A 25,516-nucleotide genomic window follows, 5' to 3' on the forward strand; every position below is an offset into this window, starting at 1 on the left:
GTACAGATACCATCCTGTCAAACGCCGTGACAGTAGAAGTACACTCAGAACTCGTGTAAATAGTCCTATAATGCCAATAAGTTAAGAAAACCAAATCTAATAAAACGTTACAGACTGTGAGTTTATTGTTATTGTTAGAAATTTTTTCCACAACACTATCACTACTGCTTTCATTGCATTTTGTTATTATTATGATCTCCATTTGTCAAAGTCGTCAATATCAATAGCTGTCTTTTGCATTGACGTTTCTTCCCTGATTCACTCATTGATAATCCTTCAGCTTCATGTTATTTTTGTTCAGGCAAAATCCTCTTCACCTTTGTTTTTCTTATTTTTAAGTAGATTATTTTACAACGCTTTATCAACATCTTAGGTTATTTAGCGTCTAAATGAGATGGTGATAATGCCGGTGAAATGAGTCCAGAGTCGAGCACCGAAAGTTACCCAACATTTGCTCATATTGGGTTGAGGGAAAACCCCGGAAAAAACCTCAACCAAGTAATTTGCCCCGACCGGGAATCGAACCCGGGCCACCAGGTTTCGCGGCCAAACGCGCTACCGTTACTCCACAGGTGTGGACTTCACATTTGTTAGACATCTTGTTTGCATCTGCTACTTATTTTTTACTATTCTGGTTATTTCCTCATAAAATTTTATACATTAAGAACGATCTCTCTTGTTCGTCCTCTTTTAGTAGACCTACTGTATTTTAGTTTAAAGTAATGGAGGCATCTCGCCTACAGGTCGATTTCTTCTAAGCAACTGAGTATACTTTCCTTGGTGTCAATGCTCCTCCCTTGTCTACCCGAGTCCCTTTGCTTGACCCAATCCTGCACAGGACCATCACCATAAAGGCTCGCTTGCTAACTTCCTCTTTCCTCACAAGTGACAAAAAGATCTGCGATACTTATACTAGAGGACAGTATTCATTTTTCGTCGATCTGTTTCCGTAAAGTGCAGTTGTGTTCATTATTATCGTGTATCATCCATTATTCACTTTTCGTTTTTATTCAGTCAACTGTGGGTGCGGTATTTCGGTACTATGAATACACTTATAGTATAGAATTCGAATTAGATTAGCTACTGAAACGAACGTGAAAATTGAAAATACATTTAACGGTTGGTAAAGAATACTTCGTGAAAACGAACTTTTTCTAATGACACTTTTCGACGCAGGAGTATGACTGTATTGCTTAGCAGCAGCGTCTTTAAATAACCACGCGATGAAGTGAAGTGAGAGCGGTATTTCAGTTCATGTTTGTTTGTGAGTTTAAAAACATGGATCAGTGTAGTGATCTAATAGTGTATCTGAAATCAAGACCATTTTCTTCGTTGTCCTATGAAGAGAAATGTGCAGTGAAAGAGAGAAGACCAAAACCTCATCTAAACATTGTACAGCGTGATAAACATCAGACACGTAAGTTCCAGTCTCAGTGGTATGAGCAGTATGAATGGTTAACAGCAAGTGTAACGACCGGCATGATGCATTGTTACGTTTGTCTTCTGTTTGGTGGTGAAGGTGATAATAAAGAATGCAGTGAAACTGGGATTGCATGTATGAAAAACTTCCATCGTAGAGCACGAAAACATCAAATTTCTAAGAAACATATTCTTAATTGGGAACGATATCATCTTCTGGGACAACTCAGAATAGAGCATAATCTATCAGAGGCGGCTCGGCTCTCGAGTCTCAAGCACAAAGAAATCGTGAGTCGCAATAGACGATATCTTGGCAGGCTGATTCAAGTCATCTGCTTCTTAGGAAAGCAAGAGCTCGCATTTCGTGGACACGATGAGAGCGATCAATCAGAAAATAAAGGCAATTACCTAGAAATATTGGACATGCTTGCGCACGAAGAGCAGTTTGTTAGAGAAAAGTTGGAATCCATATCGGGCTTTAAAGGGACTTCAAGTGAAATCCAAAATGAATTAATTGAATGTGCAACATTAGTAGTCAAGGAAACAATTCAGAAGGAATTAGACTTGGCGGAATTCGTGTCAGTTCAAGCAGATGAAACACTAGATGTGTCTTGTAAATCACAGATGAGTGTTATATTTCGTTATTGTGTGAACGATTCAGTACAAGAACGGTTTTTAGGATTCTTTGATGTATCAAAAGACAAAACCGCCGAAGGTTTATCAACTGTTATCTTGAATGTGATGAAAGACAGCAAAGTTGAAAATAAGCTCATCTGTCAAACTTACGATGGTGCTTCAGTGATGTCAGGCTCTCGTGGTGGGGTTAATGCGATAATTAAGCAGCAGTGCCCTAATGCAATGTTCATTCATTGTTACGCTCACAGACTTAATCTGGTACTTTTGTATGGTGCCAAAACGATTAAGAAAGTTCGTCTCTTTGTTTATGATTTGACAGCCTTTCACACATTTTTCAGTAAATCTTCAAAAAGATCTATGCTTTTAAGAGAGGCAGGTTTCAAACTCCCTCAAGCAAGCACTACGCGCTGGAATTATCACTCTAGAGCTACAGCAACTATAACTGCTCACTTTCAGGAACTAAGAAGAGCGATGTCTCATATTATTGACAATGATGAAGACTGGGATGGAGATTCCTATAATGGCGCTGTTGGTTTGTTAAGAAGATTAGAAGATCCAATTTTCATTTTCTTGTTGTGTTTTTATCAGAAAATATTTGTTTACATTGACCACTTATACAGTGTGTTGCAAATAAAGTGTACATCAAATATCAGCATTTGCAATCATGAAGTACAACTTGCTATAACGAATGTAAAATCTCTTAGAAATCAGGAAACTGTTGTTGAGGAGTGCATCAAAGATGCTAAGGCACTGAACAATGAGGCAGGATCAGGATCATTTATGACACTACAAGTCCTAGCTTTTGAAATAATTGATACCATAGTGACACAGATGGAATCGGGATTTGAAGATCTTAAAAACTTTAACTTTGTTGAATTACTCGATGAAAAACAATTCCCTGCTTATAGATCAGTGTTTCCGTCACTTAAGTTGAGTGCATTGGTAAAAAAGTATCTATACTTTGACAGTGAACAGCTTCAAAATGAACTCACAAACGTTTATTCTGACCAAACAAAGCATTTGCCTGCAGGTTTGTTGCTGAAATATTTTTTGAACAATAGCTTAGAAAAAATCTATCAAGAAACAGTGCGGCTTATAAGACTGATTCTCACCTTCCCTGTATCTACTGCGTCGAGTGAACGAAGTATGAGTGCATTGAAGAGAGTTAAGACATTTTTAAGGAACTCCATGTCAGATTCTAGACTGAGCAATTTGAGTACTCTGGCTATTGAGAAGGGTTTGTTAAACAGTCTTTCCAGGGACAACATCTTCAAAGAACGCATCATCGACATCTTTGCAGAGCGAAAAACACGCCGACTGGAGTTTATCTACAAAAAAATATAAGGTATGAACTTTAGAATACCCAGTTGCATGAATGTAGCTTCGCCACTGGTGGCTACTTTGTCTTCGAATGAAAATGCAAATCAGCTATACAATAACAGTAATAATAATCCGAATGTTATAAAACTGACACATCCTGTAAATAATGGATATTAAAAATAACTGTTTAAAACTGTCATATTGGCAAAACTTATAACCAAAGAACTTTAGAAACCAAAGAGATTTGTATTACTAACTACGGCCGACTTGATGTTACCTTCGCTTTTTTGTATACGGCCCTTACAAATAGCATTGAGCTCTATACCACAGTCTAGTACATACAATCGCGAAGCTCAAGCTCAATACGTAGTAAATATGCAAACATTAGATAGTTGCTCACCACTAGGATCGCTAATATCGCCTCATTACAGGCAATGCAAAATAGTACCGTCACAGTCTATTGTTTCTAGCACCCTCAAAACTTAAGCTTCATGACTGTATATAGTATACTAAAATGGAGGAAACACCGTATGTTAAAATAATCGTGCCACTAGGTTCGCGCGTCGCCATGTTGGTGAGGGTATCTCTTTCTAACACACTTGCTACAATGATGTTATAGTCGGAGGCACCGATTTTGGCAGATGACCTCGATGACATTTCCAGTAGGCGAGCCAATATTGTTTGTGTAAGCTGCGAGAATGAGATGCGATAACATTCTGAGTCGTTCATATTTTCATAACAGCAGCTCATATCAATTATCCTTATTATGAAACACACCACGGTACAGTCCTACTCAAAGAATACCTTTAATAAATGTAAATGACTTCCGTTCGCAATGATTTTACAATACGTCTCCTACATTTTCTAAATTAAATTAATTCTTAATTAAAAGGAAAAAGCATTGCATTGCGCATATATATATATATATATATATATATATATATATATATATATATATATATATATATATATATAATCCTACCCTTACCAGATCAATGTACAAGATCTGTCCAGTAATAATCTAGGGATCGTCTACTGGTGGTGCGACAATTCAAGTTAATAAAATTACGATTCTTCTTAAGAATCAAAATATAATTTGGTTAATTGGGTAAAATTGCATGCTGCGGAAGTTAGATTTATATAAGAGTATAATAAATAGGATTGTAATTGATATTAAAAGGGCAATAATTTCTTCACACGCACATTGTGAATAGAACAGAGAAGAAAGCATTTTAAAATATTCGAAATCGTACAAAATATCGGAGAAACCAATTTTCCCTGCACAAATTGCACCAATTGAAAAATATAATTACCATTCACAATAAATACTGTATTTTATGGATTCTAGAAAGTTGTTTATTAATCTAGAGGTATTGGCTGATGACTATATTAAATTCCAGCACAACATTCATTCAGAATATGTAGAAATTACGCTTTGGATTTTACTAAATGTATAGGCCTACTAAAAGGTGTTACATACCTCCTTAAATACTGTACATGTGTTACCTGTGCGATATCCGATGTTTAATTTTTTAAAATATATTTCATAGTACTGAAACTGCCATATTGAATTCGCACAAATTGTATTATTCGTAATTTTCGTCTCGAAAACCCCCAAGATATCTAATTTAATTTTTCACCCATTTTTGTCCCACTCCACCACTTTAGGGGCAAATCGGACTAAATAATACCTTATTCGTATTCTGTGATCGCAAAGATCCCCAGATATCGACTTTCATCGAGATCTGAATTTTTAAAAAATCGTCGACTTCTTTCTCTCTCCTCTCTACTCGAAAGTAAAAAAAAACCGGAAGTTATTTCAAGGGACTAGCCTACACGAAATTGAATTTTTTTAATTTCCTTATACATTTAACAAACAATTCTGAGAGATGAGATGAATAATCTAACCCAATTTTATGAGTGAATCTTTGTTTTAAATTTAAAGGCTGCACGTCTGTTGATTAAAAAAAAAACGGTATAATTATTTTGGTCATTACTGCCTCCCATTTTTCATCCCTTAATGTTCGTATTTCGTAAAACTCAGTCTTATATATTAACTAAGGGTTAACATATTTCCATATAAATATATATAACAGATTATATTTCTATTTCGTACAATATTCTGGTCACGAGACATAATCATATACTTTGTCTTTTCGGAAATTACTACCAAACCTAGCGTTTTATTTGCTTCAAGTAAAATTTCCGTGTTTTCCCTAATCGTTTGTGGAGTTTTTCCTAACATATTCACGTCATCTGCATAGACAAAAAGCTGATGTAACCCGTTCAATTCCAAACCCTCTCTGTTATCCGCAACTTTCCTAATGGCATATTCTAGAGCGAAGTTAAAAAGTAAAGGTGATAGTGCATCTCCTTGCTTTAGCCCGCAGTGAATTGGAAAAGCATCAGAAACTGGCCTATACGGACCCTGCTGTAAGTTTCATTGAGACACATTTTAATTAATCGAACAAGTTTCTTGGGAATACCAAAGACACATATAGACTACTGTAATATTTGTTTAGTTTTTGGAGGTGACTGTGCACAGTTCAATAGAATACTCGGGCGTGCATGTTTACTCTTATGTCCTACCCATTCCACTGCGACAGAGATAACATCCAATCTTGCAGCGGTGAGGACTAGCTCTCCAGTTCACATTAAGAAAATCCATCTGCCAAAATCCCTGGCGCGACCTATACCGCCGAAATTCGTGTATGCATATTGAAATTATTTATATTGTGGGTTACCCTGAGTAGTATACAAAGTGTGGTGACGTCAAGGGCTTCCGGGCTTCCATGGGCGTAGCCAAAGGAGGGGTGGGGGAAGGAGGCGTGGCGTCGCTTCGTCATTGGTTGAAACAGAAGTGGGGGACTCAATTTTGATTGGTGCATGGGGGGAGGGTCTCAAATGCGATTGGTTAATGGGGTTGGAAGGGGATTGTGATTAGCGAATGAGGATGGAGACCTCATGTATGTGAGTGGTCGTAAACTGTGGTTGGGTGGGGTGATCCGGTTATGCAATTGGATAATGGGAGAGAGATAATTTGGGGGGGGAGGGGAATGGAAGTGTTGAATTGCGATTTATCGTTGGTGTTACAACATTTGAGTGATAGTGAGGAGAGGGGAGGAGTTGTGGGTTGCCCCTGCGTGATAGTAATCCACCTTGAAAGAGAACTAGGTCACACGTGTCAAAAGGAAGGCGATGTTTCGAATATGCATGTTCCTGTGGGTCTTATTTGACACTTGTATTATTTTTTTCCCTGGCCAGTTGAAAATAATTTTCTGTTGTGAAATATGTATGAGTATGTATTACGCAGTCGGTTTAGCCGTCTGTGTGAGAGGTGAATCCCGCACGTGGAAGTGAAAGTGAGTCCTCGACTATATGACATTGACTGTACGTGGCTGTCTGAAGCACGCAGCCAGTTCGCCGTTCTTCAAAGAGAAAGTGTATCACCTTGGTGGAATTAAACAATGCATCAAATCTAATTAAAAAAGATGAAATAGCGGAATGGTGAGTAGAAATGAATAAAATTACTCAAATATGTGGAGAAAACTCAATTCTCACTTCAAAAATTACCTATGATTACTAGAAGTGAATAAAATGTACAACATAATAACAATGAAGAAAACTCACTTCAACAGTCACCTGGTTGCTGTATTTAAATAGGCGTAAATACATAAAGTTAACATGATTTATACTCTATCTATGGCAGGAAGTAAAATCTTTTGAGCTAACTCCCAACAGGGAATGATTACTAGAAGTGAATAAAATGTACAACATAATAAGAATGGAGAAAACTCACTTCAACAGTCACCTGGTTGCTGTATTTAAAGAGGCATAAATACATAAAGTTAGCATGATTTATACTCTATCTATGGCTGGAAGTAAAATCTTTTACCTGATTCCAGACATTCGCGGAGCGGACTGTAATTTCTCACATCAGTTGTTAAAAGTACAAAGGGATATACATAAAAAGACTTGGACTTTTCAAGATAGATTGACGCATAACCATAGTCAGAGGAAAGGTTTCAGTAAGGCAGTAAACTCTTTCACCTTACTCCTTCCTAATAATAATAATAATAATAATAATAATAATAATAATAATAATAATAATAATAATAATAATAATAATAATAATGCAATGTACATAATTTACATTCCATTTCTATTACAACCGAAATACGAAATATATTGAGAGGCATGAAATATTGTTTACTTAATCCCATTTCTTTAAATTACTTCCGTCTTCGGAGTACGAAGAGTAATTCAACCGTGTTTCTTATAGGTGAATCTAATGTTGAAACATACGATTAACTGTGTGTCTTTTAATGCTGCAATATTCTATCAGTCATCTAACCTTACAATAACCTCAGTGATAGTATGTGAAAACTACATCACAATAATTCTCGTTATGTTTAATATGATATTTATAATTTCATTAAATACATATCCATTTAGCGCATATAATCAGCGGTATGTATTAACTGCTTGCCTGATTTTTGTTGAATAAAATAAAGTTTAATATGGTATTTATAATTTCATTAACTACATTTCAATTTAGTCTATATAATCAGCAGTAAGCATGTATTAACTGCTTACCTGATTTTTGTTGAATAAAATAAAGTTTAATATGGTATTTATCACCTTACAATAAGCTCATAATTCTTACCTGATATGAACAACATTACTGAAATATGTGGAGAAAACTCAATTCTCACTTCAACAATTACCTATAATTACCAGTCAATCTCCAGAAGTAATAATAATAATAATAATAATAATAATAATAATAATAATAATAACATAATTTACATTCCATTTCTATTACATCTGGAATATGTTGAGAGTCATGTAATATTGTTTACTTAATCCCATTTCTTTAAATTACTTCCGTCTTCGGACTACAGATCATTTAATACTATTGTTATATGGGTAATTAATACATCTGTTTTTTGATAATTTTTGCTTTGTCAAAAGTAATTAGTGTGAACATGTATAATTAACCGTCCTCAGACCAAAAATCGTATTTTTAATACATCTGTTTTTTGGTAATTTTTGCTTTGTCAAAAATAATTAGTGTGAACATGTATAATTAACCATCCTCAGACCAAAAATCGTATTTTTGACATTTTTGATTGTTTGTATGTATGTATGTCTGTCTATCGGGATGTTTGTTACCTTTTCACGCAATAATGGCCGAACCGATTTCTATGAACATTGGAATATTATTTCGTTTTTTGCACTGTCTTGTTAATCACCCCGAGTACACATATAACAGATTAATGAATATGGGACTGCTAATTAGATGCAATGAACTTACATTAGCCTACTGTAGAATCGTGTTTAAGCTTACATTCCAACTACTCGACTGTGAAAGAGACATGTGTGAGAGTACCACATGCCCCATGACCTTCCTTTAGATGTCTAATATGACATTGAGAGCAAGGTTCATGTATCGATACAACATTCACCGCGCTAACCATGATTGAGAAAATGGGTAGAGAAAGCAAAATAACGAACTGTTGCATTAGAGACAATTTCGAAAGCTACAGTATAGTTAAATATAAAACAGAAGTGGATCCAATTCTCCCTGTTGGCTTAAAATATGATCTTTAAATGGAAATTATTGAATTATATATAGGCTGTTATACACAACCGAGAGAGTTTGAGATTCACATCCGAGAGATCATGGGTTCAAAGTTTGTGACCAACCAACCTGACTGAACTTTTTCATGGTTTCCTTAGACGCTATTTTATTCACATAAACAATGATGCAGAACCGAGAGAGTTTGAGACTCGCATTCAGGAGGTCACGGGTTCAAATTCTGTGACCGATCAATCTGACTAGTCATAAAGAACAACTGCCAGATTGTGAAATTAACATGTCATGAATCATCACCGCCTCAATTACCAATACGATAAACATTAATCTTTATAGGTGAATCTAACATTGAAACATACGATTAGCTATGTGTATTTTAATGTCACAATATTCTACCCATATTCGTTTTCCGTGTTTCTTAAAATAATATTTATATACATAAGTCATTTGAATTTATTTTATTCACATAAACAATGATGCAGAACCGAGAGAGTTGGAGACTCGCATTCAGGAGGTCACGGGTTCATATTAAAGTAAAATAACGAATACCACTGCTATTGCATTAGCGACAATTTCGAATGCTAGAGTTAAATATAAAAAAGAAGTGGATCAAATTCTCCCTGTTGGCTTAAAATGTAAGTTTTTAAATGGAAATTATTGAATTATAAATAGACTGTGATACACGACCGAAAGAGTTTGAGATTCGCATCCGGGAGATCATGGGTTCAAAGTTTGTAACCAACCAATCTGACTGAACTTTTTCATGGTTTCCTTAGACGCATATTACCATTGAGCTCACTGGAGCGGAGTTATTTTACAAAGGAACAATTTTATCTGTACGAGTCGGGTAGAATTGAAGATTGAATTTACAGTACGTAAGGTACTCTTTTATAGAGTTGATCAAATTCTCCCTGTTGGCTTACCGACCAATCTCACTAGTCATAAAGGCAACTGCCAGATTGAAATTAACATGTCATGATTCATCACCGCCTCAATTACCAACACGATAAACATTAATTAAATCAATAATTAGTTACTGCTGAGGACGAACATTAAGGTATGTGATTAAAAATTAATGATTTATTATTAATAGTTAAGAATGTCAACGTACTCGTATATGAAACAAATAATTGCGGGCTAAAGCAAAGAGATCCCTTTTCTTTTTAACTTTGCTTTAGAATATGCCATTAGGAAAATTAAGGATAACAGAGAGGGTTTGGAATTGAATGGGTTACATCAGCTGCTTGTTTATGCAGATGATGTGAATACGAGTATGTTAGGCGAAAGATCACAAACGATTAGGGAAAACACGGACATTTTACTTGAAGCATCCGAAGAAACTAGTTCGATTAATTAAAATGTGTCTCAGTGAAACGTAAGCAGGCAGAAGCTTTCCTCTTCCTAAAAGAGATCCTAAAACCAATGACGTCAACAATAAAGAAAATCATGAAATAGCGATTTCTTTCATTAAATGCGTTTCCTAAAAGTGATCCTAAAACCAGTGACATCAACAACATGAAATAGCGATTTCCTTCATTAAAACCGTTTCCTAAAGGAGATCCTAAGACCAGTGACGTCAACAATAAAGAAAATCATGAAATAGCCGAAACATGTCACTTTTCAGATTTACAGCAGTTGCTTAAATCTTTGAAAATTCATTCTGTCAATTTTTCAGTGACATAAGTCCTTTTTGCCACCAATCAGAGAATTAGATTTGGGAAGGATATGAGTCGATGACCCTTTTCTGAAACTGGAAAATCATGAAATAGCCTAAACATGTCACTTTTCGGGTTTATAGCAATGTCAGTCAGAGTGACATAAGCCCTTTCTCCCCGCCCACCAGAGAATTATAATTGAGAAGGATGTGGGTGAATGACCCGTTTCTGAAACTGATACTATCCAAGTATTTGTCTAGAGGGACTTGGGATTTTTCGGCAACTAAGACCGCTTCTCACACTTTGTGGAAAGTCAATTTTTAATAAGTCAGTAATGTGTATTAAAAGTAAAATAGGTTCAATTGAATCTAGTATTCTGAAGAAACTAGTTCGATTAATTAACATGTGTCTCAGTGAAACGTACAGCAGGTTGAAGAAATCCTAAAACCAGTGATTTCAACAATAAAGAAAATAATGAAATGACGACTTCTTTCATTTAAACAGTTTCCTAAAACCACTGATGCCAAGAACATGAAATACCGATTTCCTTCATTAAATCCGTTTCCTAAAGGACTATTCAACTGCAAGAGCTTAATCATTTCTGGTAAACAGTCTGGAGCTGATGCACTATCTTCCAGACGAATGTATTCATTGTAATGCTTTGGGGAATAACCCATTTTACACAGGCTCATCAAATCCTTGTACAGCTGAGTACGAAATGGTAAGAAGTGCTGATAAGTATGACTAGATTGCAGGTTGTGTCTAATGGTCTTTTCATATTCAACACTATGGAATCCTCACCGGCAAAAGTATGAGATAGGTTGACTTTCATGACAACAGTTCGGGATGTTTGTTACCTTTCCACGCTATAATGCCTGAACCGATTTCTATGAACATTGGAATATAAATTCGGTTAGTTCTAATTTAGATTTTAGGCTATATGACATTCAAAATACTTTTGGGGGAGGGGGAATTATAAGGAGGTATCAAATAAATAAATCGAAATATCTCGCTTTTTATTGATTTTCATGAAAAATGTTACACAACAAAAGTGTCTTTGACCGATTAGTCTTATTCTATGCAAAATTGTGATAGGACTTATATTTAACAATAAGTTTAACAAACACCATTTCAGACTAATAGGCTATAATGCCTTGTCTATTTAAGGCGGCCTTGCACAACAAACGGAGAATATTATTCATTTAACACTACTGTTATATGAATATAAATTGTCTTCTAGGATGGGAATGTATAAATATTTATCAGGAAACGATGCGTTATAGAACCCACCCTAAATTCGCTATATCACATTCGTGAGAATGTTAATGATTAAACTGAACCTAGTCATTGTGGATTGGGGATGGAGATGTGCTTGGTAAAAGAAAATAGGAACAAAATAACATGCAGTGAGTATTCAAATACATTTTCAATTAGTGAATTCCAATTGTGATGATGTTTTCACCAAAATTGAAGAACTTTTACATTTTGGAAGGTGCATTCAACATTGTCTCTGCAGTGATAGAAGCACATGTTTCTTTTTTTTAATACCTTTCTTTAACGTAAATAAATTAGGACAGTCCATTTATTCCAAATTATACACATAATTGGTGATAAACTGTTCCAATAATTATTTCCTTTCCACACCCTTTGTATAAACACACTGAATCAGCATCACTGTAATTAACATAACCAATACGATTAGTTTCATGGCGCCAAGTGACGGGGTGGTTTCAGCACAAAACAGCATCCTTGCTGCAAATTCCCGTGGAGACAGCAAGTTCTTTTATCCAAGCTTCTTGGAAACCTTGTAGTAGTAGTAGTAGGTTTATTTTCCCTGGCAGAGTTAAGGCCATGAGGCCTTCTCTTTCACTCAACCAGGTTTCAATAATACAAATACATGAGATACAAAATTTGATTACAAAACAACACAAAAGAAAATAACTTAGAAATTACATAAAATATAGTAGGAAATTACGATAGACAAGATCAGTTACATAATATAAAATTACAAATGGTCAAGGTGGTCATTGTACATCAGTTATCATAATGGACGTCCTGAAACAAAATAAAAGCGGTGTAGAATGATACCTATTGTAAATTGTATAATGTCACAGAAAAAAAAGTAAACACATACTTACATTTTTAAACATATGATGTGAGTAAAGCACTTTATACATAATCCAATAAGACACTTTGAACATTGTGTTCGAACAATGCTTTTACACCATTTTTGGGCACATTTGCGAAAATGGCATTCTTGTGAGTATGTGTTTACTTCTTTTTCTGTGACATTATACAATTTACAATAGGTATCATTCTACACCGCTTTTATTTTGTTTCAGGACGTCCATTATGATAACTGATGTACAATGACCATCTTGACCATTTGTAATTTTATATTATGTAACTGATCTTGTCTATCGTAATTTCCTACTATATTTTATGTAATTTCTAAGTTATTTTCTTTTGTGTTGTTTTGTAATCAAATTTTGTATCTCATGTATTTGTATTATTGAAACCTGGTTGAGTGAAAGAGAAGGCCTCATGGCCTTAACTCTGCCAGGGAAAATAAACCTACTACTACTACTACAAGGTTTCCAAGAAGCTTGGATAAAAGAACTTGCTGTCTCCACGGGAATTTGCAGCAAGGATGCTGTTTTGTGCTGAAACCACCCCGTCACTTGGCGCCATGAAACTAATCGTATTGGTTATGTTAATTACAGTGATGCTGATTCAGTGTGTTTATACAAAGGGTGTGGAAAGGAAATAATTATTGGAACAGTTTATCACCAATTATGTGTATAATTTGGAATAAATGGACTGTCCTAATTTATTTACGTTAAAGAAAGGTATTAAAAAAAAGAAACATGTGCTTCTATCACTGCAGAGACAATGTTGAATGCACCTTCCAAAATGTAAAAGTTCTTCAATTTTGGTGAAAACATCATCACAATTGGAATTCACTAATTGAAAATGTATTTGAATACTCACTGCATGTTATTTTGTTCCTATTTTCTTTTACCAAGCACATCTCCATCCCCAATCCACAATGACTAGGTTCAGTTTAATCATTAACATTCTCACGAATGTGATATAGCGAATTTAGGGTGGGTTCTATAACGCATCGTTTCCTGATAAATATTTATACATTCCCATCCTAGAAGACAATTTGTATTCATATAACAGTAGTGTTAAATGAATAATATTCTCCGTTTGTTGTGCAAGGCCGCCTTAAATAGACAAGGCATTATAGCCTATTAGTCTGAAATGGTGTTTGTTAAACTTATTGTTAAATATAAGTCCTATCACAATTTTGCATAGAATAAGACTAATCGGTCAAAGACACTTTTGTTGTGTAACATTTTTCATGAAAATCAATAAAAAGCGAGATATTTCGATTTATTTATTTGATACCTCCTTATAATTCCCCCTCCCCCAAAAGTATTTTGAATGTCATATAGCCTAAAATCTAAATTAGAACTAACCGAATTTATATTCCAATGTTCATAGAAATCGGTTCAGGCATTATAGCGTGGAAAGGTAACAAACATCCCGAACTGTTGTCATGAAAGTCAACCTATCTCATACTTTTGCCGGTGAGGATTCCATAGTGTTGAATATGAAAAGACCATTAGACACAACCTGCAATCTAGTCATACTTATCAGCACTTCTTACCATTTCGTACTCAGCTGTACAAGGATTTTATGAGCCTGTGTAAAATGGGTTATTCCCCAAAGCATTACAATGAATACATTCGTCTGGAAGATAGTGCATCAGCTCCAGACTGTTTACCAGAAATGATTAAGCTCTTGCAGTTGAATAGTCCTTTAGGAAACGGATTTAATGAAGGAAATCGGTATTTCATGTTCTTGGCATCAGTGGTTTTAGGAAACTGTTTAAATGAAAGAAGTCGTCATTTCATTATTTTCTTTATTGTTGAAATCACTGGTTTTAGGATTTCTTCAACCTGCTGTACGTTTCACTGAGACACATGTTAATTAATCGAACTAGTTTCTTCAGAATACTAGATTCAATTGAACCTATTTTACTTTTAATACACATTACTGACTTATTAAAAATTGACTTTCCACAAAGTGTGAGAAGCGGTCTTAGTTGCCGAAAAATCCCAAGTCCCTCTAGACAAATACTTGGATAGTATCAGTTTCAGAAACGGGTCATTCACCCACATCCTTCTCAATTATAATTCTCTGGTGGGCGGGGAGAAAGGGCTTATGTCACTCTGACTGACATTGCTATAAACCCGAAAAGTGACATGTTTAGGCTATTTCATGATTTTCCAGTTTCAGAAAAGGGTCATCGACTCATATCCTTCCCAAATCTAATTCTCTGATTGGTGGCAAAAAGGACTTATGTCACTGAAAAATTGACAGAATGAATTTTCAAAGATTTAAGCAACTGCTGTAAATCTGAAAAGTGACATGTTTCGGCTATTTCATGATTTTCTTTATTGTTGACGTCACTGGTCTTAGGATCTCCTTTAGGAAACGGTTTTAATGAAGGAAATCGCTATTTCATGTTGTTGATGTCACTGGTTTTAGGATCACTTTTAGGAAACGCATTTAATGAAAGAAATCGCTATTTCATGATTTTCTTTATTGTTGACGTCATTGGTTTTAGGATCTCTTTTAGGAAGAGGAAAGCTTCTGCCTGCTTACGTTTCACTGAGACACATTTTAATTAATCGAACTAGTTTCTTCGGATGCTTCAAGTAAAATGTCCGTGTTTTCCCTAATCGTTTGTGATCTTTCGCCTAACATACTCGTATTCACATCATCTGCATAAACAAGCAGCTGATGTAACCCATTCAATTCCAAACCCTCTCTGTTATCCTTAATTTTCCTAATGGCATATTCTAAAGCAAAGTTAAAAAGAAAAGGGATCTCTTTGCTTTAGCCCGCAATTATTTGTTTCATATACGAGTACGTTGACATTCTTAACTATTAATAATAAATCATTAATTTTTAATCACATACCTTAATGTTCGTCCTCAGCAGTAACTAATTATTGATTTAATTAATGTTTATCGTGTTGGTAATTGAGGCGGTGATGAATCATGACATGTTAATTTCAATCTGGCAGTTGCCTTTATGACTAGTGAGATTGGTCGGTAAGCCAACAGGGAGAATTTGATCAACTCTATAAAAGAGTACCTTACGTACTGTAAATTCAATCTTCAATTCTACCCGACTCGTACAGATAAAATTGTTCCTTTGTAAAATAACTCCGCTCCAGTGAGCTCAATGGTAATATGCGTCTAAGGAAACCATGAAAAAGTTCAGTCAGATTGGTTGGTTACAAACTTTGAACCCATGATCTCCCGGATGCGAATCTCAAACTCTTTCGGTCGTGTATCACAGTCTATTTATAATTCAATAATTTCCATTTAAAAACTTACATTTTAAGCCAACAGGGAGAATTTGATCCACTTCTTTTTTATATTTAACTCTAGCATTCGAAATTGTCGCTAATGCAATAGCAGTGGTATTCGTTATTTTACTTTAATATGAACCCGTGACCTCCTGAATGCGAGTCTCCAACTCTCTCGGTTCTGCATCATTGTTTATGTGAATAAAATAAATTCAAATGACTTATGTATATAAATATTATTTTAAGAAACACGGAAAACGAATATGGGTAGAATATTGTGACATTAAAATACACATAGCTAATCGTATGTTTCAATGTTAGATTCACCTATAAAGATTAATGTTTATCGTATTGGTAATTGAGGCGGTGATGATTCATGACATGTTAATTTCACAATCTGGCAGTTGTTCTTTATGACTAGTCAGATTGATCGGTCACAGAATTTGAACCCGTGACCTCCTGAATGCGAGTCTCAAACTCTCTCGGTTCTGCATCATTGTTTATGTGAATAAAATAGCGTCTAAGGAAACCATGAAAAAGTTCAGTCAGGTTGGTTGGTCACAAACTTTGAACCCATGATCTCTCGGATGTGAATCTCAAACTCTCTCGGTTGTGTATAACAGCCTATATATAATTCAATAATTTCCATTTAAAGATCATATTTTAAGCCAACAGGGAGAATTGGATCCACTTCTGTTTTATATTTAACTATACTGTAGCTTTCGAAATTGTCTCTAATGCAACAGTTCGTTATTTTGCTTTCTCTACCCATTTTCTCAATCATGGTTAGCGCGGTGAATGTTGTATCGATACATGAACCTTGCTCTCAATGTCATATTAGACATCTAAAGGAAGGTCATGGGGCATGTGGTACTCTCACACATGTCTCTTTCACAGTCGAGTAGTTGGAATGTAAGCTTAAACACGATTCTACAGTAGGCTAATGTAAGTTCATTGCATCTAATTAGCAGTCCCATATTCATTAATCTGTTATATGTGTACTCGGGGTGATTAACAAGACAGTGCAAAAAACGAAATAATATTCCAATGTTCATAGAAATCGGTTCGGCCATTATTGCGTGAAAAGGTAACAAACATCCCGATAGACAGACATACATACATACAAACAATCAAAAATGTCAAAAATACGATTTTTGGTCTGAGGATGGTTAATTATACATGTTCACACTAATTATTTTTGACAAAGCAAAAATTACCAAAAAACAGATGTATTAAAAATACGATTTTTGGTCTGAGGACGGTTAATTATACATGTTCACACTAATTACTTTTGACAAAGCAAAAATTATCAAAAAACAGATGTATTAATTACCCATATAACAATAGTATTAAATGATCTGTAGTCCGAAGACGGAAGTAATTTAAAGAAATGGGATTAAGTAAACAATATTACATGACTCTCAACATATTCCAGATGTAATAGAAATGGAATGTAAATTATGTTATTATTATTATTATTATTATTATTATTATTATTATTATTATTACTTCTGGAGATTGACTGGTAATTATAGGTAATTGTTGAAGTGAGAATTGAGTTTTCTCCACATATTTCAGTAATGTTGTTCATATCAGGTAAGAATTATGAGCTTATTGTAAGGTGATAAATACCATATTAAACTTTATTTTATTCAACAAAAATCAGGTAAGCAGTTAATACATGCTTACTGCTGATTATATAGACTAAATTGAAATGTAGTTAATGAAATTATAAATACCATATTAAACTTTATTTTATTCAACAAAAATCAGGCAAGCAGTTAATACATACCGCTGATTATATGCGCTAAATGGATATGTATTTAATGAAATTATAAATATCATATTAAACATAACGAGAATTATTGTGATGTAGTTTTCACATACTATCACTGAGGTTATTGTAAGGTTAGATGACTGATAGAATATTGCAGCATTAAAAGACACACAGTTAATCGTATGTTTCAACATTAGATTCACCTATAAGAAACACGGTTGAATTACTCTTCGTACTCCGAAGACGGAAGTAATTTAAAGAAATGGGATTAAGTAAACAATATTTCATGCCTCTCAATATATTTCGTATTTCGGTTGTAATAGAAATGGAATGTAAATTATGTACATTGCATTATTATTATTATTATTATTATTATTATTATTATTATTATTATTATTATTATTATTATTATTATTATTATTATTATTATTAGGAAGGAGTAAGGTGAAAGATTTTACTGCCTTACTGAAACCTTTCCTCTGACTATGGTTATGCGTCAATCTATCTTGAAAAGTCCAAGTCTTTTTATGTATATCCCTTTGTACTTTTAACAACTGATGTGAGAAATTACAGTCCGCTCCGCGAATGTCTGGAATCAGGTAAAAGATTTTACTTCCAGCCATAGATAGAGTATAAATCATGCTAACTTTATGTATTTATGCCTCTTTAAATACAGCAACCAGGTGACTGTTGAAGTGAGTTTTCTCCATTCTTATTATGTTGTACATTTTATTCACTTCTAGTAATCATTCCCTGTTGGGAGTTAGCTCAAAAGATTTTACTTCCTGCCATAGATAGAGTATAAATCATGTTAACTTTATGTATTTACGCCTATTTAAATACAGCAACCAGGTGACTGTTGAAGTGAGTTTTCTTCATTGTTATTATGTTGTACATTTTATTCACTTCTAGTAATCATAGGTAATTTTTGAAGTGAGAATTGAGTTTTCTCCACATATTTGAGTAATTTTATTCATTTCTACTCACCATTCCGCTATTTCATCTTTTTTAATTAGATTTGATGCATTGTTTAATTCCACCAAGGTGATACACTTTCTCTTTGAAGAACGGCGAACTGGCTGCGTGCTTCAGACAGCCACGTACAGTCAATGTCATATAGTCGAGGACTCACTTTCACTTCCACGTGCGGGATTCACCTCTCACACAGACGGCTAAACCGACTGCGTAATACATACTCATACATATTTCACAACAGAAAATTATTTTCAACTGGCCAGGGAAAAAAATAATACAAGTGTCAAATAAGACCCACAGGAACATGCATATTCGAAACATCGCCTTCCTTTTGACACGTGTGACCTAGTTCTCTTTCAAGGTGGATTACTATCACGCAGGGGCAACCCACAACTCCTCCCCTCTCCTCACTATCACTCAAATGTTGTAACACCAACGATAAATCGCAATTCAACACTTCCATTCCCCTCCCCCCCCAAATTATCTCTCTCCCATTATCCAATTGCATAACCGGATCACCCCACCCAACCACCGTTTACGACCACTCACATACATGAGGTCTCCATCCTCATTCGCTAATCACAATCCCCTTCCAACCCCATTAACCAATCGCATTTGAGACCCTCCCCCCATGCACCAATCAAAATTGAGTTCCCCCACTTCTGTTTCAACCAATGACGAAGCAACGCCACGCCTCCTTCCCCTACCCCTCCCTTGGCCACGCCCATGGGAGCCCGGAAGCCCTTGACGTCACCACACTTTGTATACTACTATCATGATCTATTTCTTTCAATTTAATTCAGCTATGAATTGTCTAAACGTGTACGTACACATCATAAATGAAATTAAATATATAATGTGCTCTATATTACTTCTAACTTAAAAAAAAGTGAATACCGTATACTATAACATGATGTTTACTGTCCGGAATTGAGTTAGAATTTTTTGTGACCAAGTAGAAGAACGAATTATGAACCATTAGTGTAAAAACCTAAAAATATCAATTTTTATTGTTACATTACTTTCACTCTAAGACCTCGAATTGTATGTAAAGTTTTTGTCGATTAAAACCTAAACCCATATATAGATACTTTCATTACAACTTAATCAACGAAATGAATATATTCACAATGCATATCTCACACCAGAAAAGTATGATGCTGATCTTCATTCTGATTCAGCTAACAGAGAGTGGACTCATTGGCTGAAGAATTTTGATAATTTATTTGCACTGTCATATATTCTTTCAGATTCAGATAAGTTAAATCTTCTCATTAATTACAGTATATATCTCATTCTGTTTATGGTTTTGTAAGTGAAACTGATACATATGGAAATACTTTATTTACTCTCAATGCTCTATATAATAGTAAAATATACTGAGTGTTCATTTCAAAGTGTGTCATGACGTCACTGTTGGTGAGTCAGCGATTTGAAGCGAGTTTCAACTTTTATGTCAGAGAAGTTGCCTATTAATCAAGGCGTTCAGTCTGAACTTGAGAACGTGTACGGTATAACTTGAACGTCATAGCAACAGATGGCAGTCTGTACGGTCTGTGTGCTACCATAACCTCTTTCGAATTGTGTTTTGCTCGGGCAAGTCGTACGCAGGGTATTTGTTATGATCGGTTGCGTACGGCAACATTCCACAACACAAATAAAATGCTCCATGTCCATGTTGACCGTCGAAGTTAATGTCAACAAATACTGTACGTAAGTAATCGTCTTAACCCTCTCCAAACAGTTCACATTCGTGCCACTACCGGCGTTACGGTACGTATCGGTAAGTACTCTTCAGAATGAACGCCGTACTTGGTAGGCAACTTCTCTGGCACATAGGTAATGCGCCTCTGCGGAAATGTAGGAAGACTGAATTCTCTAGGCTCATCGGCTAGCCACATGACATACAGCGAGCCATGACACACTTTGAACTGAACACGCAGTATACTACACACTTACTTGCAACTAGAAGACAGCAACGTGGAGAATCTATAGAGCAATTTATTCAGATACTCCAAACTCTAAGTAAAAATTATAATTTCAAAGCTATAAATCATCATCAACCCTCCAAGTATTAGGCCATGTGGCTCGTTACAGTCTCGAAGAAAAATTCTCTCTCCAGCGTTTCTGGGGACGTCCCAGTAATCTCTTTTCTTGAGGGAGATAACGAAGCATATCTCTTGGGATTCTGTGTGATGACATCCGTTGTCGCAAGGGGTAGTCTCTTTTACCCAAATTCCAACTTCACCTTCACGTGGTGCAACCTGTTTTACACTAACGAGGCTCTGGAGACCGAGTATTGGCGGTATAAGAATAACATTTTAATATAAAGGAAATACATTATTTTCATTACAACATACAAGAATACAAAACAATATACACTCAACACACAGTTAAATTTAAATTCACATACACTTTTAACCTCATATATACAATACAAAGGCATCTCCACTACTCCCAATATAAACAGTTTCCAGAATATGATATATGCAAGAAAGTGGCAAAATACATATTTAATTCCTTGAAGCAATAGCTATTGAGACATCATAACGTCATTACTTAGTTCACAATATTACACATTGAGAAAAGTCACCAGCTTATTGAATTTTTGTCTAACAGTGCAACATTTTCCCTGAGCACATATTGTGACAGATTTTGAAATAGCTCGTAATCTTAGAGAAGTGTATAAGGAAATGAGGTCCTTTATCAGTTTGGTCTCATGTAAATCTTAACAATCTATTGATGCATTAATGGAATGTCCACTAAAATTTTTTGACAAATTTAAACATGCATACCGATACACAGCATTAACAAAGTAGGAATATGTGTTTGGTGAGGAAAAATCTGAAATATTCATAAATGAACTAAAATGCTTTTCAGTACATTGGATGACCCTAAAAACAGCCTCAGACACACAGACCACCCCTAGATATTTTTCAAACCTTCTTTTAGCGTACTGAATGTAGTGCTTGAATGTATTCCCATTTAATATCCCCATCATGAGACTCTATAACTTTTTTCTCAGCTAAAGTGTTCCTTGCTAGCTTTAACATATGACATGGGTCAAGGATTATGTGAACTTCACACTCTGAAGATGGATGCTTAAATTGTGAAATAATATTTTCTGAATTGAATTGACAACCTAATTTCATAAGAGCTTGAATATTTACACTAGCCCCATCACAAGTTATAGAACGTACTATAACCCCAACATCGTATAATTTGACTAAACAATTTCGTATCATTTCTGAAAGTACATCGGAAGACACTTTGTTGACAAGGAAGTATGCCACTGGACATTTAAACTTTGTAGTATAGGAAACTATTTGAATCACCAATGCTTCCTTAGCTAATTCCTCTGCTTCTACAGAACCAATGCCACCCCAGTCAACGTAACCTGTATAGGTACATTTTGTTCGAATCATCCCACACTACATTTCGGTTTTGTTTACGTCTACTTCAATCTTTAGTTGGAAATAGTTTAGTTTTATTTAGTTTTCAAGACCGCCAGTACCAACCGTTATACCAACACAACAGTTACAAAGACACTACCAGTTGTAGTATTTTGTCCGTTGCTTACGAGATTATACAAGCTAGCGCATAGCACTTGAAATACGCGTTTGAAGTGGTTCCCTCGTAATGCCAATTCCGCCACTCGGAGCGCTATTCTATACTAAATATTCATAGCAGAACACTTAAATGACATTCACATTTGGGACAATTGTTTATTAAATGCTTCGTACAATATTTTGTGGACAATAGACGTAATTTCCAAACTTCTATGTATCAATTATATTACAATAAAAGGCTGTCATTCTTGATATTAAAAGATATTATAAACTAAGGTACTACCTTTCTGTTGTTCAATTCATACACCGTACCTTTTCGGAACTAATGAAAGAAACTATATTTTACATGAACACTGTAGTCTACCCTTTTCATGTATTTATTTATTATTATTATTATTATTATTATTATTATTATTATTATTATTATTATTATTATTATTCCAATGAATTAAGGTACTGTATTATCTTCCATTTCCCTGACTTCATAATTTAATCATTTGTAAGTAGGCCTAACTTATCCCTTTCTTTTTTAAAAATATATTGAAGTTGAAGTGTTATGATTTTTACTAAAGCAAACAGCAGTCACAATACATGATTAGTACAAATGTGCGATTTTTCTTGCACAACTTGCAGCAGTGAAATAAATATCTAATAGGCCTGCTGATTAACCTGTTACTTACAAATGGCTTTTTAAAATAAATATCTAATAGGCCTGCTGATTAACTTGTTACTTAGAAATGGCTTTTAAGGAACCCGCAGGTTCATTGCCACCCTCACATAAGCCCGCCACCATCAGTCCCTATCCTGTGCAAGATTAATCCAGTAGTGGGCAGTAATAGCAAATGCTGATATTTTAGTGTGTGTAAACAGTTTTTAAATTAGGAGTTAGAATTAAATTACTTAGGAAGTTAGACTGCAATATATGTGATTAGAAATGGTTTTCGAATTTTACCATTTCCCATAACATAAACAAATATCTCAGGAATCTCAAGGACAATATATTTTAGAATTTGCCGCCCATAGGCACATGCGCATCTGCTCTCCCCGATCCCCATTTCATTTTTAGTAATGTCTGAATCTCGCTCCCCTGAGCTGTTTTCTGTCGTCACTCATGACAACATGTCAATTTAATGAAAACATAAAGTAAAATTTTCTGTACACCATGCAGTGATAATTGTACTTTATCACAACGAATAATTGTAGTAATTATTTATGTATTTATTTATTTATTTATTTATTTATTTATTTATTTATTTATTTATTTATTTATTTATTCATTTATTTATTTATTTATTTATTTATTTATCGTAATGTCGTAATAATATTTGATTTGGCTTGGAGGATGAGGGGAGTACCGTACGTTACACTAAACTCGGCATGCTCAACATTAAAATCGCATTGCTGCGTATGTTGTATCTTAAATAATGCAAATCGTATATATGTCAATATTCAGCAGTAATAATTAACCATTGTCGTAGAATATTTCGCCACTATAAATGATGATGGTAAATCATACTCTTTTCCTCGAATAACGCTACTGATTGCCTTAAGGCAAGACACTCTAAGAACTATATTAATTTCATTTTGATGATGATGATGATGATGATGATAATAATAATAATAATAATAATAATAATAATAATAATAATAATAATAATAATAATAATAATAATGTCTGAAAGTAGCAGAAACCGGTAGTTCACTTTCAGCAATTATAACAAATTAGAGGGAACGAAATCTGAAAACACGGAACTGAAAACAATCAACTTGCCAAAGTAAATGAACCAGATGAACAATGTAGTTTGGAAGCAAAATTTTTAATTCAACATATTCAGACTTTCGGGAAACAAAATTGTAAATTCCATTAAATGACGCTGAAAATCTGCATACTGATATTTAACAAGTCATAAATAAACCTCAAATAAGACTGTAATATGCTTGGCATATTTATAATTTTCGTACTCGATCAATAATGCACAATTAATCAAACTATTTTCACGATACACAATGCTTAGTAATGGAACTATTCATCATTTCTTAGTGCAGCGAAGCGAACCTAGCGGCAGAAATTGTCATGACTCTCAGAGACCTACTCTCGATCGTGCTATGCGCCAGCTTGTATAATCTCGTAAGCAACGATTTTGTCAGTACCGAAATTCGACACGAAGTTGGCAAAAGAAAATTCAACCTTCAAACTAGAAAATCACCATAATCCACTAGCATATGTAGTAATGGGGGAAAATTTGTTAGGTTTCACCCTTAGGGTATCAAGTTAGCTGGTCTGCCCTGTAACGACTCAATTTCTGAACACAAATTATCTAATATATTCTTGTCTGGTATTCTCTTTAGATTATTAAGCAGCTGATCTAGAATCAATTTTGCAAGAATACTGCCTTCATCGGCCTTTTTCCTTAAATTTTCCAGCTCTTTATGTAACGGATCTCTTTCAATTAGTTGGAGTTTTTCAGTTGTTTTCGTTATCTCATCTTGCTTCTCTTGTAACACCTGATTAAGTTGTTTAATTTTCACATGCAATCTGTTAATTATTTCTTTTTAGCTCCACAAAGTTGACAACGTCTGTTTGCGTCGCTTTATGGTCATTTTCAACTGGCAAGAAGGGAATGTCATTAACTGATGCTGAGCCACTCGGAACATCTTGTTCAAATAGTGAAAAACCAATATTATTAAAATATTTGCGTTTCTTGGATGGAGGGAGATCAGTTTTAGTAACTATTCGTCATGGTCTTCTGATATCTGTCACTTTATACCTAGGATAATGAGGGAATATTGTTGGGACAGCATTTGGTTTTAATAGTCTAAATTTCCCATTATTAGAATAATCTTCTTCCCTGAAATGTAAACTACAAACTACTGAAGATGGGGAGTTGCTTTAGGAACAAAGTCTTGGCGTGAATTCACTTCAAGGCATTTTCGCATCTTTCCCTTACTTACTTACTTACTTACTTACTTACTTACTTACTTACTTACTTACTTACTTACTTACTTACTTATTTACTTATGGCTTTTAGGAACCTACAGGTCCATTGCCGCCCTCACATAAGCCCGCCATTGATCCCTGTCCTGAGCAAGATTAATCCAGTCTCTATCATCATATCCCACCTCCCTCAAATCCATTCTAATATTATCTTCCCATCTACGTCTTTTTCCTTCCGGCCT

This window comes from Periplaneta americana, chromosome 4, assembly GCF_040183065.1.
Source record: "Periplaneta americana isolate PAMFEO1 chromosome 4, P.americana_PAMFEO1_priV1, whole genome shotgun sequence".
Lineage (NCBI taxonomy): Eukaryota > Metazoa > Arthropoda > Insecta > Blattodea > Blattidae > Periplaneta > Periplaneta americana.